The 6,000-nt window shown below is 41.5% G+C and overlaps 1 protein-coding gene across 1 annotated transcript in view; it reads right to left on the bottom strand.

The window, feature by feature from the left end:
* The window catches only part of LOC121929013 (hornerin-like), a 128,563-nt gene that overhangs the window by 43,859 nt on the left and 78,704 nt on the right, over nt 1–6,000 (bottom strand). The gene's annotated exons all lie outside the window — the stretch shown is intronic.

The raw sequence follows: 6,000 nt of genomic DNA, 5'->3' as shown, positions 1-6,000 counted from the left end.
GGACAGGTAAAAAAATTATAATAAATATGTAATAAATCCCTTATTTATGATCCAAAGTATTACCGAGACACATAAACAAAATTAAAATGGATATTCATTGTTTATGCAGATATATTAGATGATCCTTTTGTAATTCATATGTAATTTCTTTATAGGGTGGATCCTTGGAGGTAGGGTAGCAGCCAATATGGCAGGTTAAAAAAAAAAACCAAATCTTTACTATGAAGCAAATTCAGTCAACCGCCGTATTCACAGGTTTCTTTATCCACACAGATTCAACCATCCAGAGTTTGGAAAATATTTTAAAAATATATAAATTCCCAAAACCAAACCGTGATTTTACCATTTTTATATATGGGACACAATTTATTATGCCATTTCCTTTACTGAGACTTGAGCAGCCACGGATTTTGGTATCCACGGGGAGGGGGGCTGGCATGTTACCAAGGCCCCTGTATTTAATAAATGTATTATTATAGACAGATACAATAGATACAGAAAGCACAAATGCATGTTTCTGTATTTCTCCTTCTGGATATAGAAAATATCTCATTAATTTAAGGTTATTCCTTTTGTATCTATATGTCATTTCTGCACAGTGTGGACACCAGCGGATCATACGGTTGCAGCAACCATATGGACGGTTAGAAATATTTTGTTATGTAATTTTATTATATATGTGTTTTGTTGTGTTGTGTATATATATGTGTAATGTGTTGTGTGTGTCTTCAAGTTGTCTTCTGAGTTATGGCGGCTTAAGGCGAACCTATTGTGGTGGCTTTCTTGATAAGGTTTGTCCAGAGGGGATTTGCCTTTGCCTTTCTCTGAGGCTGAGGAGTATGACTTGCCCAAGGTTTGAAACCTGGGTCTCTAGAGTTGCCGGCCATTAGGCAGTTCAAACTATTACCACCATGCTAGCTCCATATGTAAGTTATGATACTAGTATATATTATACAGAGAGGTAGGCAGTTACTTCCATGTTTCATTTTCTTGGGTAAGCTGTTTGAGGGATGGAGCTAATCAGAACAAAGCTCTACTGAATCAGATTGATTTTCTGAAAACTGTCTCAATGAGGGCATAGGCTAATTTGGGCACTGAATCCCTTGGTTTCATGTGAGTGGTAACTCTATTGGAAGAAGAATGGCCAGAGCATAACCCATTTAATTTCACCCTATCTGATTTGATGGTCCCACTTATCATGGATCTTTCTGGAGCCGCTGAGTTTGGGTGTGTTGCTGTGCGTTCATACCTGGGACTTCATCCTCAAAGCTGGGTTGCTCATTTCTAGACGAGATTCTGGGGTGGGGTCTGATCGTGTGGCTTCTTTACTTCTGTAAGCCTCTGTTTATTCTCCATACATTTACCCCAAACCACTGAGTTTGGTCATTTGTGAATGCATTGTCACACAGATAGGCGATGGCATGGAGCTCTCTTTTCCTTCTCTGTACAGCCAGGTGTGGCTGCTAGGCTGTTGTTATCTGCTGTTGCAGGACACTTAATTTGAGCACACTGTTCTGTAAAGAGTTCAGTCCCTTCTTAAAACTGGATGCCTCACTTGGAAGCTTCTGGTTATCAACTATTTTAGCCAGGGTGTATCCCAGTTGTTCACAAGTCTCAGGATGTGCTTACAATAATTTTTAACCCTTTTGAAATGCTGCAGATTACAATTTCACAGAAGTGTCAGCTGGCTTCCCCATTTGAGTTCTTGCGGATTTGTAATGTTCTCTCTAGGAATCTCTATGCCTCCAATGCGATTCTGCCAGATGTTGACCACTGAGTCATGCTCGGAAGACCTAGAGATTCCTAGGGAAATGTTTTCTATTCATTTATACGATCCTCCAGCCCAATTCTATAGTGAGCTTCCACTTGATGCTAACCATAGAGTTGTGCTAGAGGGTCCTAGGGATTTCTTGAGAGTGATCTCTCAGGTTAAAAAAAATAGTCTGTTTTATTTGCAGTTTTTTCACTTTATGAGGCTGCTGCACCCCTAATCCCAGCGAATAGCAAGGCCTGCTGTATTTGCCATCCCCTGCTGTGTCCCAACCACAGCCTTGTATCTTGAGGCCAGCCTGACCTCTACTGGGGCTGTGCCTTTGTTCTTATGATCAATTACTGGCTAAGCCTCATTTTTTTCCCCAATTGAAACCGGATCCTCTAATGCTGCCATGGCTTTCAAACCACCTGGAAACACGTTAATTTTTTTCAAACAGTTAATTAGTGCTTTAATAGCACTTTGGTACCGTAATGTTAAATTTTCATCAAACAATGAATAAACGGGACACAGAGTTACAAAATCATTGTAGTCATCAATACCCCCTCTTGGAATACTAGGAATGTTTTTGCTGCCCCAGTTATTTGACAAACTAACAATTTTAGCCATGTTGGGCTGTGGGATTCGAACAAACCTTGGGTTTAGGTAAGTGTTGTGACTGAATTTCTTTCATTATTAAATGTGAAATTTATGTGTTGATTGTATTTCATGTTTTCTGTTTTTGAATCTTATGGAAAAAACTTCTCTCTCTTTTTATGAAGTCTATGACTGCTATAAAGTATTGATGAAACTGAATTAGATTGGGAGTCCTCTTGAATTCATCCCTGTCATTAGAACGGGATGGGGAACTGTGTTGCCCTCTAGATGTTTTTAGATCACAACTTCTCCTTCATCCCTGATACTTAGTGTATTGACACGGGTTGATGGGAACTGCAGTCCAAGACATACACACTAGTCATTCCATTAACGGTTTAAGTACTTGGACATAGAGCACTTTTTACAATGTGGATTATATTATCTGGAGGCGGATAACCTGGCTAACTAAAATAACCCATGCTCTGGTAGCCCTCCCCCTCCAGTGCATTACTGACATCTGCGCATTGTGGTTAACCTTTGAAGGGGCCGTCTGGAAAAACTTCAAGTGTGCAACTGAGACCAATGGCAGTTTTACCTGAGGACAATGCTTCACGATTACACTGCTCCCTTTCACCATTCACTGTCATCCAGTTTCTTCCAGGACCTACTCCAAGAGCTGGTTCTTTTGACTAGAAAAGTCTGACATAATTTAAAGGATCCCAGTACCGGTTGGGTGCCTCCTCTCCTAAGTGACTGTTCAACTTTGAATCATCTGTGGGGACCCTCCTTTCCGTCTAAATTTCACAGGAAAGGCTATGGGAAAAGCAGACTTGTGGATTTTTAAAATTGTGCCTTTTTCATTATTTATGTTCACCCCAGAGCACCATATACTTGGGCCCTGGCTTGGCTTTATACAAATGTAGTTAAATCAAATAAAAACTCAATCTGTCAAAGCTCGTACTGAATGTAGTAGAGACACAGATATCATCCTGTGGCATACCTGTTTATTGGTTTGTTTTTGTTCATTATGTTTGTCAAAACAATGCCAGTGGTGGCCAGCAGACTTTAGTACTCCATTGTGAGCCACACACACTGTAACACCATACTCCCAACTCTCTGAAAACCAGTCATCTATTTCCCCATACATCAGTCCAAAAATTCCAATGATCTTACTGTAACTTCTATATGCTTCTACTTCTCAGTTCAGGCCTCCTGGTTTCCTATGATATTTCAAGGTGGTTTCTCATTGAGATGCACTTAATTTGGTTCTTTTCTCTCCTTAATTGGCAGGGCTTCTCCAGACCACGTTGGAAAGTTACAGCAGTAACAGCGGTGAGGAGTACGTGGTCTTTTTGTAATGTACTTCAAGCCCTTTGTGGATACATTATTACCAAATATTTACCCCTTTACATATTCTTGACAGATAACCTCGTTCTAGTGTTTGCTGACATAGTTGTCGCGGTGCTCACATTCCTGTCCCTCAGTATTCAGTCCTACCACCTTTTCAGATGAACACCTGAACCTAATGGCTAATGTCCCTGGTTGATAATAGTGGCCTGAGACAACTAATAGCTGTGTTGGGATTCTGATCAGGTATGGCGTAGATCAGTAGGGTTAGTAATGAGTAACACACAAGAAATGGTCACATGTTTTCCCTCTTCCCTCCACTCTAGGGGTGCTTCTACTTATGGATCACAAGCTCTGGTAAATAATCTTTCTTTATGTTATTTTAAAATAACAGTGTAAGAAACTATCCTCTCAGTTGGAATTGTATGAATTTAGTCCGAAGGCTAAATTGTTCTCAGCGTCTGAATTGCTGCAATCACCACCCACTTTCAATAGCTCAACGGTAGTTAAACTCTCTGTAGGCCACCATTACAGCCCATCCGACTGCAATGTGAGAAGTATTGCTGTTGCTACTTCCTTATTCCCTACACGGACTTGATTTCTTGCAACTAGTCTCCCATAATACTTGCCCTATTTCCTGCTCCGAAGTGTTTATGGGCTGAGAAAAAGAGCCAGTCACCCACACACACCAGCAACAGTCAGACAACTTGTATATATGGGCTTGAAGGTTACCCTAACAATTGACAATCAAAATAACAGGGGCTCAAATTGCAAGTATGTAGGAGAAGATTCTGTAGCACACCTTTGAGGACCAACTGAAGAAATCAGTTGGCAGCATTGAAACTTTGTTAGGGTCTGAACGCAGTTGAGTTGTTATCCCCTCATGCGAAAGTAGATCCACTGACGTTTGCTTCGCTCGCCCCATCGCACACCTGCTGCACACCCCCCCACCACCCACCATACCACCGTTCCCACCGATTCCAACCCCCACTACCGCTCCCAGCCCCCGCCCTTTGCACACTTCGTCGCTATCCTCCCCTTACGTTGCGGAATCAACAATTGGGTTTAAGCCCACACATCCTTGCATTATTAAGTGATCTCAAGCTGGCTATTGCTTCGTTATACCACCGACTACTGCATAGCCATACAATTGTTGTTGCTGGTTGTTTTAGATTGCCATCGTATAATACCACTCGACCCACAGCCCACACCTCATGCCACACTTGCCCCCTCCCTAATCGTCTCTCTTCACGACTTATGCCAAAACCAACAAGTGAGACACTCCTTACAACACATGATCCATGCCATTACTACGGATTTTGGCTCTGACGCTGCTTCCTCCTCACATTCACTTAGCCAGGCTTTGCCCCTTCCTCTTGTAGAAACCAAACCAGTGGAACAAAGGAAGCCACCTCAAGATACTGTTAAGCCACGCTCTGGCCAGAATCCTTCAGCAAACAGCCTCTGCTCCCAGCCTACTTCTGCCCACTTCCATTCAATCTCTCTAAGTGTTCTTTAATTTACTCATTGGCTTTGGCCATCTGTTCTGAGGCCATTTAGGACATGGCTTTCCTTTAAAACCAACAGTGTTCTATACAAAGCCCCTAATGTACTCAGCAAGGCTTATATCATGGCTTCCTCCTCACATCCTGTGAGGAGACAGAACAGGATAACCAAGGTCTTTTGCCGAGTCCTTTTCCATAGGTTGTTTCTCTGTTGTTGTGTTTTTGATGCAATGTCTATTTGATTTTAAAAAACAACCTCTAGTGAGAATGAAGGTTTCTGATGGTGTTTGGAATCATTCCCTGACTCATCTGGAACAACAGCAATTGTTTTTGGTTATTTAAAAAGCAAACAACCTGTGAATTAAATCTACAAAAATACAGCACCAGCAGCAACTTTACTGTCTAGAGACCCCCATAGTCTTCAATCCATGATGAAAAAAAACTGCTTTTATCAGAATTATTCCATCACACTTGTTGACATTCTGCTGTGCGAAAGGGGGGCGCCTGGTATAGGGCTGCATCTTGTAGACTGTCTTGCACAGATCTCCCATAGCTCAACATTACATAAACAATTCCCCTTTGTTCACTGGATCCCATCTTAGTTTGACATGAAAAACTGGATCTAAACCTAATTAACAGTACTTTGTTGTCTACTGTTATAGTGGCAAATTAGGACTCACTAAGCTTTAGCAAAAAATGGAGTGGGATGTAATGTGAAGCCATTTGGCTATTGGGCTAACGTTCCTTGAACCGTCACAAATTGTGTGCACATTGGTTAGCTTAGATATACGATAGAAGCCA

This window comes from Sceloporus undulatus, chromosome 4, assembly GCF_019175285.1.
Source record: "Sceloporus undulatus isolate JIND9_A2432 ecotype Alabama chromosome 4, SceUnd_v1.1, whole genome shotgun sequence".
Classification (NCBI taxonomy): Eukaryota; Metazoa; Chordata; class Lepidosauria; order Squamata; family Phrynosomatidae; genus Sceloporus; species Sceloporus undulatus.
The sequence above is the reverse complement of the archived record's forward strand: the minus strand, read 5'-3'. Positions and strand labels throughout refer to the sequence as shown.